We start from the raw sequence: 12911 nt of genomic DNA on the forward strand, positions 1-12911 counted from the left end.
CAATGCCTCGTCTATTTTGGCTGAGGAATAAGAGCTTGATGTTAGCCAGAAGGTTCACCGTATGATCTTTTGAACTATCTTTTGCATAATCTGTTTCCATTGCTTTTCCAAGTACAATAGATGCTGTTTTCTTTCCTATTCATTTCTGTGATTTTTTTTCTTCTTTGTTAATGTTCTTCACAATCATGCTTTAATTTCTTCATTTCTTGTTTAACTAATTCAAGGAAGAAATGATCATTATGTTTGCACTAAGTGCAAAGGTACTATTGATGAAGAATATATTACTACAGTTATATAGAGCCCTCGTGAGACTGCTCCTGAAATACAGGTACCTGAGTACAGGTCTTGCTTCCCCAAGAAAGAGTATACTTTTTACAGGGGGAGTGGAATGAAAGTTTGTCAATGGGTTTCTGGAATGGCAGATTTGCCATATGGGTAGAAATTAAGCAACTTTAGATGAATGACAGGTGATTTCCATTGAAATACACAGAATTCTTATGGGGCTTCGCAGTGTAGATGAGGGAATGATACTTTTCTTGTCTGGGGTATCTAGAACCAAGGTATTGTACCGAGGTACAGTGAAAAGCTTGACTTACAAACCGATCATACAGGTCAATTCATTACACAGTGCAGTTACATTGAATCAGTACAGAGTGCATTGATGTAGTACAGGTGAAAACAATAACAGTACAGAGTAAAGTGTCATAGCTACAGAGAAAGTGCAGTGCAATAAGGTGCAAGGTCACAACAAGGTAGATCGTGAGGTCATAGTCCATTTCGTCGTATAAGGGAACCATTCAATAGTATTATCACAGTGGGGTAGAAGCTGTTCTTAAGTCTGGAGGTATGTGCCTTCCACCATCACAAAGTAACAGGTTAACCATTCAGGACTCAAATGAGAATAAACTTCCTCATCCAGATAATAATTATCTTTGGAATGCTCTGCTCAAGAGGGCTCTCAAGGCTCAGTCACTCATCATATTCTAGATGGAGACTGATAGATTTTTGGACAAAATTGCATTGGAAATAATTTGTAGTGGGATGCTTTAATCAAGCACAAAAGATGTTATTATGATAGTCTGATGTGTATGGTGAATGAGTCTTAGGTTCATTTGAGACTATGCCAAAGGCATGAAACTTTAGTCAAACCAAGTTACTTAGAAACGTTAGCAAGTACATTCATTGTAAAAAGTCATTTACTACAGTATAACATAATAACTGTTCTGTCACCTTCCCAATGATTAGTGCTCTGCTTACTTAACAACTTAGCTGTCCAGGCAACATGTTTTGTACTAAGAATCATAGACTAAAAATTGTGCGTTGGGGAGTGGGAGCAAGAATGGGAAAGAAAGCCTGTTAAATAATTGAGCACCTTCACTCTGTCTGCTGCAACAGCCAGGACCTCTTGGTGGCCACCCACTTCAATTCTATATCCCACTCCCATACTGACATGTCTATCCATGATCTCCTCTACTGCCACGTTGAAGCCAGACGCAGGTTGGAGGAATAACACCTCATATTTCGCCTTGGGAGTCTCTAGTCTCAACATCAATTTCTCTAACTTCTGGTAACCCCACCCCTTCTTTCACTTCCCCACCCCCACTCCTTTGTCTTCCCTTATTCCTATGGCTCCCTTCCCCTGCCTTGATGACCTGCCCATCTCCTCTCCTCCCCTCCTCCATCTTTTATTCCATGGTCCACTGTCCTCTCCTACAGGATTCCTTCTTCTTCAGCCCTTTGCCTCTTCTACCTATCACCTCTCAGCGTATTACATCCCCTCCCCCACCCACCTACCTTCCCCCTCCCACCTGGACTTGCCTATTACCTGATCTCGCCTGTCCTGCGTGTGCTCCTCCCCTCCCCCCCCCCCCCTTATTCTGGCTTCTGCCCTCTTCCTTTCCAGTCCTGATGAAGGGTCTCGGCCCGAAACGTCAACTGTTTATTTCCCTCCATGGATGCTGCCTGACCTGCTGAGTTTCTCCAGCACTTTTTTTGTGTATTGCTCCAGATTCCAGCATCTGAAGAATTTCTTGTGTCTCTGAATAGTTTTCTGTGTTGTGCTGATATCCCATTCAGTGATATCTCCTGCATGCTCACAGTAACAGAATTTTCATGAATTATAGACACAATGTCATGTATGGACCTCGCTGTTCTCAGTGGTAAGATGTTCATAAATCCTACCGGATCTGCGGGCTTGATAATCCAGTTGCTGGCATGTAATCCAGCAGGATCCGGAGTCTGTACTCCTCATTTTGAAACTGAGGCAAAGGATAAATACTCAAGCAGAAAGCCTGCCCTGCTACACCTTCAGAGCTGCAGTGCAACTTCTGGACTTTGAGGGTAATTTCCCTCAGAATAAAGGAAAAGCAAAATCAAATGTGTAAGGGCTAGCTGTAGAATGTAACTGGATTGTGATTCTAAATTGTGAAAGAGCTCAGAGACCATAAATAAAAACACTTTTGTACGAATGATACCGTAATGTCTTCAAATAGCTGCTGGTCTCTGAGAAAGAGGAACACTGTGTGCGAGGTCATAGATCTATTTCGTGCTACAGCCATCTTATAAATTAAGGTGCTGATTTCAGTATTGGAGATGTTGTTTATTCCTTACAATAGAATCCAGTCCAAGTTGTTCTTGGTGTACTCAGTAAATGTGTAATTTGATTGTTGGTGCCCATCTGGTGAGGTTTGCAGTTCCATGAAGATAACTTCCACTAAATCTTGTTGGTGTGATCTTGTGTTCAGTTTAAAATGTTACATTCACAACCCACCCTTCATCAGAGCTTGTTTTAATTTCAGATTTCCAATATCTGCACTTTTTTTTGATTTTCTGTTAATTTGTTCCAGTTATATAATTTCCCATAATGACACGTAATCTGTATAAACATGCTAAAAGGCAGAGTAATGGTCTCCGTTTGTAACGTTGCATATTGAAAGGGGGGAAGGAGAAAGTTGTAATTTCTGGAATAAATGCACAAATGCTGGAAATGCTCAACAGATCACTCAGCATCTGTGGAGAGAGAAACAGAATTAATGTTTCAGAGACTGTTCATCAGAATTAAAAATGCTGGAAATACTCAGTAGGTCAAACAGCATTTATGGAGAGCATCAGAATGGTCTCTGATCTGAAGAACAATCCACACCTGAAATGTTTCTCTCTCCATAAATGCTATCTGACTTGCTGATCATTTCCAGCATTTTTAATTCTGACTTCCAGCAACTGCAATATTTTGTTTTTGTAAGTTTTGTTATAGCGTTTTACTCCACATATTAATTAACTATAAAAGCTAGCAAGCTTTTGTGCCCAGAGACATTTTCACACCTCCAAATAATTTAAGAAAGCTAGTGCCTGCAAAATCATTTGAGTGAAAATCAGAAAACCACAAGATTTGATATTGTAAATTAATATCCGCTGTTTCCTTATACTTGCAATTTTCTAACATTTAGCACTCTTTGGTTTCCAGTAGAAGCAGGCAGGCAAATTAAAATCAAAAGAAGCCACAAGCAAGATTTGAGATTAAATGATCTTTTTCAAGTAAAGGTCTGAATTTCTATAATAGGTTTCCAGCTAAAGCAGTTAATACTCTGTCAGTTAAATCCCTGTGAAAACTTTTTAAAGAAAAAAAACTTGTTGTTGGACTTGTGTGCTCTATTCATGCTGGAGAGGCCAAATGAAATTTGTCTCTGTGTATGCATATGCATGAGTGGTATATTTGTGTGGAAATATATTGGCTCTGATTGCTGCCATTGACAACAATGTTTTTTTTATATGGAATAAAAACAGAAACTGCTGGAAACACTCATCCCTGTTTGAATTTGCATTCCTGGCACAAGGTTTGTGTGCTTGAAGCACATTTGTGGTTTCAAGGTGCGGAGGTCAATAGACCCTGCAAGATTTTCCAAATAAAATAACCATAAAATCCTACAGCCCCCGCTGACCTCTTGCAGCTGATCTCTTGATATTTTCCCTCATGTCCAAAACCCCAAACCAGGAGTAAAATCCAGGAAATATCCACATTTGTATCACATCACACCACACTACATAAATTTACCATCACAATAAAGATCATCTATGTTCTTCATTTGACCCTGTGCATTGGACTCTGCTCTGCATTATCCTTCTTGTAACTTTAAATTTTCTTTTCCTGTCTCTCCCAATGTTCTTGCTAAACCAAAAAAAGATGAGATTGAAATTTTTAACATAAAAGGTCCATGCTTCGTATACATGTTAAAAGAAGCTAAATGAAACAAATGCAAAATGCATCAAAGGTGAAATGATGTCACCTGCAATTTATTCATTTTGGTCACATGGATCTGCATATGGATATATTCACTCATTTAAACAATTGATATTGCAGACTGAAAACTTCTTGAAAACTAAAATAATTAAATAGAACAGTTAAGCTTGTCACTTCCAACATTCCTGTTGATTTTTGTTTCACTACTTTATTACAGGCTCCTATCATTTTTCTTTCAAAATGAAACATTCAGATTTGAACACCAAAATATTTGACACCAGTTTATTATTTTTATTGTTTTGGTGGTTAAAATGGAACCTCCATAATCATTGCTCTTATTTTCAACCTTCCTAATTTTCCACCAGCACTTTAAAACCATGCACAAAATGTTACCTCAGCACAGCCTGCACTAACACCAACCTGACATTAATCAACATCACAACCTACAAAAGATAAATTCAAGAAACTTTTCTCAGAACTTTTGATGTAATTAAGCAATTTTCTATCATTAGCAAGATTCCATTATTCACTGATGGGCTCACCTCTGCCGTAACGGACAATAAAAATTCTGCTCTAGGACACCGTGTATTACGTGGCTGCTTTATTTGGATTTTAGTCATCAATTTATAAGGATTGTTTACATGGTCTTACATTGCTGGTAAACTGTAGAGATCATTTTGTTTTTTGAGGAATAAAGATATTAATGGAATGACTTCTAATCTGTTTTCCATGACTGATAGAAGAAAATAAGAGTGAATAGGATCAAAATGTTTTCACATTTAAAAAGAGCATAAATGTTTGTTTAAAAATTAGAGTGTCTTTAAAATGTCATGATAATTGAAACAATTGTAATAAATAGAAAAAAAAACAACAAAATAAGGCCATTCCTTGTATTTGCTCAAGGTGCCTGCATCCAATATCTCTGTTTTGAACCTCTCATGGCAAAGGTTCATATCTTATCTGTTCAGAATGGCTGTTAGAATGGAGCTGCAGAAGGAATTGGGGGCAGTGGAAGGTGACCTGAAACATATGATAAAGAACATTTAGGATGGTGGAAAACAGACCAATTAATAGAGGCAAATGGAGAACACACAAAACTAAAAGTTGTCTTGATGGGAAATTATTATATGCATGGTATGTATGCAACAAAGAACTTGTCAAGAATGCTGGAAGATGTTTGGCCTAGGCCAATTGGTGGCAAATATATTTTCAACATATTTAAAATGGGGATGGTAAATGGATAAGTAAATAATCAAATTATAAGTGTAGAGGAGGTATAAACGGGGATAGGAATTTATAATTATTCTATTTCCATTTTTATCTCCTCTGCACCCATCTTTTGTTTGTTGTCCTATTACCAACTCCATTTGCCTTGCATCATCCTACTTGTCATCTAATCATTCTTGCCTTCCACCCATCACTGATCCTGCCTTTGTTCTTTCCTTCCCTTCTTGCTTTCCCTGCCTCAGTACTTAAAATCTCTAACATTTTTCAGCTCTGAAATGTCATCGACCAGAAAGAAAGGTTAAATGCATTTCATTCACTTCTGATGCTGTCTGACCTCCTGAATATATCTATTATTTTTTTTACATGCTTACCAATCCTGATGCATCAAAAAGTCCGTTGCTTAGAAACTGGATCACACAGCTTGTTTCTTTTCTGGAGCTACGTGATCCACGATCACATAGAACAAAAGGAGTCAGAAATCCTTTCAGGGTGAAATTGTGCCAATTGTGAAATTGGATCAGCTTCTCTGATTTGGGATTCACATTATTATGTCCAATGTTTCCCAGCTTTAAACGCACACCTAATGACATCAGTCATCATGCAGCATATGTTTGAAATTCTCCCTACATAAATTGGAGCTCCTAGGTACAGAAAATGTCTATTGTTTGGCAGTCACACAAAAAAGAACGACCCAATATTTAATGCCATTTTTAAGGTGGCACTTGTTTAGGAATGAGGTACTTAACAAAGCAGGTTCAAGAATCACTGGAAACTGCTCACACACTTCCCGAAGTGTGCAGATGGTATTTAACCAAGCAAAAAGTGCTTTTTACAGTTTATGGGCTTCCTGACTTGAACATAAATTTGTTGAAACCTGTGTTTAAAACCCATGAATTACTTGTTTTAAGATTGTAAGCAGTGACATCACCAATGGGCATAACATGAATTGTTTTGAAAAGTTGACTTGAATGTTCTGTATTAGATACTTGTTTCAAAAAAAAATTAAGAGTATACTTTGAAATTTTAAAAAGTGCTTTTGGAGTATTTAACCAAAGAAAGGGTTTAATGGTTGCCTTGGTTGTCCCTCCTGCCCATGAATAGGAAGACTCTCCTTCAGCCTGATGAAGCACTGCACTCTCCTCTTCTTGATAGTTTTTGCCTCAATGGATACCTTTCCATTGTATATTTATAAGCCTGATCTGTGTATCTGAGTAGGTATCAGCATAAACATCACCATTTATATCACCTTGACTTGCCTAGTGAGGTAGTGATACTATTTTCTGGCATTCCTCTTGGGATAGATCTCATTAACCAGTGCTTTGGTTTCCCTCTTGGAGGTGATAGAGAAGAATCATGAGGTGATATAGAGGAGTTATAGGCAGGTGGTCACACCGGGAACATCGGAATCAGGCAGTTGGGTTACAGTTTGGAGGGGGAAGGGGAAGAGTCAGGTACTAGAGAGTACCCCTGTGGCTGTACCCCTTGACAATAAGTACTCCTGCTTGAGTACTGTTGGGGGAGACAGCCTACCTGGGGGAAGCAACAGTGGCAGCATCTCTGGCACAGAACCTGGCCCTGTGGCTCAGATGGGTAGGGAAGGAGTGAGGAGGGCACTAGTGATAGGGGACTCTATAGTTAGGTGGGCAGACAAGCGATTCTGTGGACGCAGGAAAGAAACTCGGAAGGTAGTTTGCCTCCCAGGTGCCAGGGTCCGGGATGTTTCTGATCGCGTCCAAGATATCCTGAAGGGGGAGGGAGAACAGCCAGAGGTCGTGGTATATATTGGTACCAACAACATAGGTAGGGAAAGGAATGAGGTCCTGAAAAGAGACTATAGAGAATTAGGAAGGAAGTTGAGAAGCAGGACCTCAAAGGTAGTAATTTCTGGATTACTGCCTGTGCTAAGCGACAGTGGGTATAGGAACAGAATGAGGAGGACGTTAAATGCGTGGTTGAGGGATTGGAGTAAGGAGCAGGGATTCAGTTTTCTGGATCATTGGGGCCTCTTTTGGGGCAGGTATGACCTGTTCAAAGAGGACAGGTTGCACTTGAATCCCAGGGGGACCAACATACTGGCGGGGAGGTTTTGCTAAGGCTACTGGGGAGAGTTTAAACTGGAATCGTTGGGGGGTGGGATCCGTACTGGAGAGACTGGGGAAGAGGTGTTTGGCTCTTTAATAGAGAAGGCTAGGAGTAAGTACCATAGGCAGGTGATAGAGAAGGGACGTGTTCAGACAGGCTTGAGATGTGTCTATTTTAACGCAAGGAGTGTTGTGAACAAGGCGGATGAGCTTAGAGCTTGGATCGCTACTTGGAGCTATGATGTGGTGGCCATTACGGAGACTTGGATGGCTCCGGGGCTGGAATGGTTGATTCAAATGCTGGGTTTTAGATGTTTCAGGAAGGACAGGGAGGGAGGCAAGAGAGGTGGGGGAGTGGCACTGTTGATCAGAGGTAGTGTCATGGCTGCAGAAAAGGTGGACGTTGTGGAGGGATTGTCTATGGAGTCTCTGTGGGTGGAGGTTAGGAACAGGAAGGGGTCGATAACGGTGCTGGGTGTTTTTTATAGGCTGCCCAATAGTGACAGGGTTATTGAGAAGCAGATCCTAGAAAGGTGTGAGAATAACAGATTTGTTGTGATGGGGGATTTTAATTTCCCAAACATCGATTGGCATCTCCAGACAGTGAGGGGTTTAGATGGGGTGGAGTTTGTTAGGTGTGTTCAGGAAGGGTTCTTGACACAATATGTAGATAGACCTACAAGAGGAGAGGCTGTGCTTGATTTGATATTGGGTAATGAACCTGGTCAGGTGTCAGATCTCTCAGTGGGTGAACATTTTGGTGATAGTGATCATAATTCTATCTCCTTTACGTTAGCACTAGAGAGGGCTAGGAACAGACAGGCTAGAAAGGTGTTTACTTGGAGTAAAGGGAATTATGAGGCTCTCAGGCAGGAAATTGGAAGATTAAATTGGGAACATATGTTCTCTGGGAAAAGTACGGAAGATATGTGGCAAATATTCAGGGGATATTTGTGTGGAGCTCTGCATAGATATGTTCCGATGAGACAAGGGAGTCATGATAGGATACAGGAACCGTGGTGTAGGAAGGCTATAATAAATCTAGTCAAAAGGAAAAGAAAAGCATACAAAAGGTACAGAGAGCTAGGTAATGTTAGAGATCTGGAGGAGTACAAAGCTAAAAGGAAGGAACTTAAGAAAGAGATTAGGAGAGCCAGAAGGGGACATGAGAAGGCCTTGGCGGGCAGGATTAAGGAAAACCCCAAGGTGTTCTACAAGTATGTGAAGAGTAAGAGGATGAGATGCGAAAGGATAGGGCCTATCAAGTGCAGCAGTGGGAATGTGTGTATGGATCCTGAGGAAATAGCGGAGGTACTTAATGAATACTTTACGTCAGTATTCACCACGGAAAAAGATCTGGGGGATTGTAGTGGGGACTTGCAGCGGCCTGAAAAGCTTAAGCATGTAGATATTAGAAAAGAGGTGGTGCTGAAACTTTTGGAAAGCATCAAGTTAGATAAGTCGCCAGGACCGGATGGGATGTACCCCAGGTTGCCGTGGGAGGCGAGGGAAGAGATTGCGGAGCCTCTGACGATGATCTTTGTGTCGTCCATGGAGACAGGAGAGGTTCCGGAAGGTTGGAGGGTTATGGGTATTGTTCCCTTATTCAAGAAGGGGAGTAGGGATAGCCCAGGAAATTATAGACCAGTGAGTCTTACCTCAGTGGTTGGTAAGCTGATGGAGAAGATCCTGAGAGGTAGGATTTATGAACATTTGGAGAGGTATAATATGATTAGGAATAGTCAGCATGGCTTTGTTAAGGGCAGGTTCTGCCTTACGAGCCTGATTGAATTTTTTGAGGATGTGACTAAGCACATCGATGAAGGGAGAGCAGTAGATGTAGTGTATATGGATTTCAGCAAGGCGTTTGATAAGGTACCCCATGCGAGGCTTATGGAGAAGGTGAGGAGACATGGGATCCAAGGGGACATTGCAGTGTGGATCCAGAACTGGCTGGCCCACAGAAGGCAAAGAGTGGTTGTTGAAGGGTTATATTCAGAGTGGAGGTCGGTGACCAGTGGTGTACCTCAGGGATCTGTACTGGGACCCTTACTATTTGTGATTTTTATAAACGACCTGGATGAGGAAGTGGAGGGGTGGGTTAGTAAGTTTGAGGATGACGCAAAGGTTGGGAGTGTTGTGGATAGTTTGGAGGGCTATCAGGGGTTACAGAAGGACATAGATAGGATGCAGAGTTGGACTGAGAAGTGGCAGATGCAGTTGAACCCAGATAATTGTGAAGTGGTTCATTTTGGTAGGTCAAATATGTTGGCAGAATATAGTATTAATGGTAGGACTCTTGGCAGTGTGGAGGAGCAGAGGGATCTTGGGGTCCGAGTCCATAGGACGCTCAAAGTGGCGGCGCAGGTTGACTCTGTGGTTAAGAAGGCATATGGTATATTGTCCTTCAATCGGGGAATTGAATTTAGGAGCTGTGAGGTATTGTTGCAGCTATATAGGACCCTGGTCAGACCCCACTTGGAGTATTGTTCTCAGTTCTGGTCGCCTCACTACAGGAAAGATGTGGAGCCATAGAGAGGGTGCAGAGGAGATTTACAAGGATGCTTCCCGGAATGTGGAGCATGTCTTATGAAAGCAGGTTGAGGGAACTCAGCCTTTTCTCCTTGGAGAGACGGAGGATGAGGGGGGACCTGATTGAGATGTATAAGATGATGAGAGGTATTGATAGGGTAGATAGTCAGAGGCTTTTCCTCAGGGCTGAATTGGTGGCCACAATAGGACATAGGTTTAAGGTGCTGGGGAGTAGGTATAGACCAGATGTCAGGGGTAAGTTTTTTTACTCAGAGTGGTGAGTGCATGGAATGGGCTGCTGGAAACGGTGGTGGAGGCTGATACGATAGGGTCTTTCAAGAGACGGTTAGATAGGTACATGGAGCTGACTAAAATAGAGGGCTATGGGTAAGCCTAGTAACTTCTAGGGTAGGTATATGTTCAGCACAGCTTTGTGGGCCGAAGGGCCTCAATTGTGCTGTAATTGCTCTGTTTTCTAACCTTGGTGGTCTTTGCCTGGCCTCTCCACCTTCTCTAACCTTCATGGCAGCCAGAATATACGTTGCTTTGTGTGGCTGCCATGGGGAATGCATCTTTAAGGCTAATCCCATCTCCGAATGTTGCAATGCAAAGGGGTAATAGCTGCTATAAGTTGAGAGTGCTCCTGTCAGGACCCACACATACCATGATTTAACGTATCTTTTTGGGTGGAACACGCCTACACTCTTGCACACTTGTTTGCAGTTAATTTCAGTCTTCTTGAGAGAACTATTTTGGCAATAGCACCACGCAATGTGTTAGTGCAGCAACAAAAGGCAAATCCAATTTTAGACATGCAGTCTTCGCACCTGCATATCAGAACATTAAACAGCTTTCAACATCGCTGTCAAAATCATGTATTTCCAATGTTCTGATGCGGTCATTTTTAGGTAAGTTGCTATCACATATTGATCTTATAAAACCAGTGTTATCCAAAATTATGTTTTAATTCTTTAATAGAAGTATTCATAATTTAGCTGGTCCCTATGTGGGAGCTGTGCAATGGTGCAAAGATGCAGAAATTAATAAAAAGGCATGTGGAATAATGGTTCATGTTGTAAATTATAATGAAAGCAACATTGTTATATGTTAATGAGAAGAATAACAAAGTAAAGGAACAAAGGAACATATATCAGATTTTGAGAGTGTGGAGATTTTCCAGTCAATGTTATACAAACCATAATGTCTTATTTCCAAGCATTGAAGTCCTTTACAAGTGCAAGCTTTGAGGTACTCCCAGGTACTGGGTGAACACTGAATTGTCTTGGCAGAATCATCAGATCTGACTGTAGTCAAGTAATTGCAATCTCCCAAGTATCTGGATGAAGAGAAAATAATTAAAATCAGCCTCTTTAATATAAGAAAGTACTGGCTTAACAAACCTGTTAAGGGAAATGATCAATTTGAGTGGCTGGAAGAAATGAAATGGATATGCTGGATTTTGGGATGGATAAGCATGGATTTTTAGAAAGCCTTTGACAAGGTACCAATTGGGAGAAAAGACCAAGAGGAATAGAATTAGGGGAAGGATTATAAATTGAATCAAACAATGGTCCGGAGGGTGGAAGCAGAGAGTGGTGGTGGGGAGCAGGTGTCAATTTTAACTCCCTCTGAGCTATGGGAACCAGTGTGTAACACCCTTGGGCTTTTCTGGAAAATGGAATATATTGTGATCTTTGGGCCTCATCTACATGCCAGCCTCAAGTCGTCTGCCTAGAATGAACTGAATCAGCAGCCGGTACTTGGGTAGGATCAAAAATCTGAGCAGTCACAGGCTAAAGTAAAGCCAACCAGCCAAAGATCAGTTGCGGATTGGAGATCTTAGAAGCTTCGTTGTCCTACAGGACAGAAGCAGGCTTTTCAGCCCACCATGTCCATGCCGACCATCACATTTGTGTATATATACTAATCCCATTTACCAGGTCTTGATGTTTAGTCCATTCTTATGGGAGAGCATGGGGCTGTCGGACCTTGTCGGTCTGGATAATTCATAAAAGGCTTTATGTAATCCCAACAGTTTCTGGTGTTTGGTATGAAAGCTACAGCAATCTCCTGACTTGGGAACAGTGTGATAAGTCTAACTGAACCATCTTAAATTGAATGCTATACCAATTTTGCCTAAATTGGGGCAAAATTCAATTTGCATCTGATGGAGACTTGTTCCTGTTTCAGGTGGGCAGCTATGTGCTCATTTAGCAAACAATCTGAAAATTGCATCAAGCAGGTCCTAGGCGTTGAGACTCTTCCCCCACTCACACCCACTTTCCATGACCCCAGCGTCAAAATTCATGGTTTACAACTAACGACTAACCAATCTTCAGGCACAGTACAAACATCAATGTGAGCTGCATTGTTATCCCAATGTACGGTTCCATGGTAACACCACAGAGATTTGATGATGAGTCACTGGTAGTTATGTTTATTCCTTATGCAAGGCTGTCTAAAATATTTTTGAGCAAATGTTTTTTATGTTACAAATATTTTAGTGACCTTTTTGGTATCAGCTCTAATTATTCAGTCAACAGTAATGCATAAAATTAATCTTTCAATCAAATAATTTATCTTTAACATAGGTATGTGACTCTTGCAAACCTGTAGAAATAAAGTTAAATTCTTAACCGGACATTAGAAAACATTAATTAAATTCATTTTTCTCTTGTTGTGTTCTGCTTCTGACTTTGTCTGATAGGGTTGATGAGACTCTTTGGAAAACATGCTTCCTATAATTATTTTGCCTGTTGTGAACAGGAAACAGTGAATCTTTAAGAGCCTTTACTAATCATGTGCCGATTACATGCTCCATTTAAAAGAAGAAA

The sequence above is a fragment of the Pristis pectinata genome, chromosome 1, assembly GCF_009764475.1.
Source record: "Pristis pectinata isolate sPriPec2 chromosome 1, sPriPec2.1.pri, whole genome shotgun sequence".
NCBI lineage: Eukaryota > Metazoa > Chordata > Chondrichthyes > Rhinopristiformes > Pristidae > Pristis > Pristis pectinata.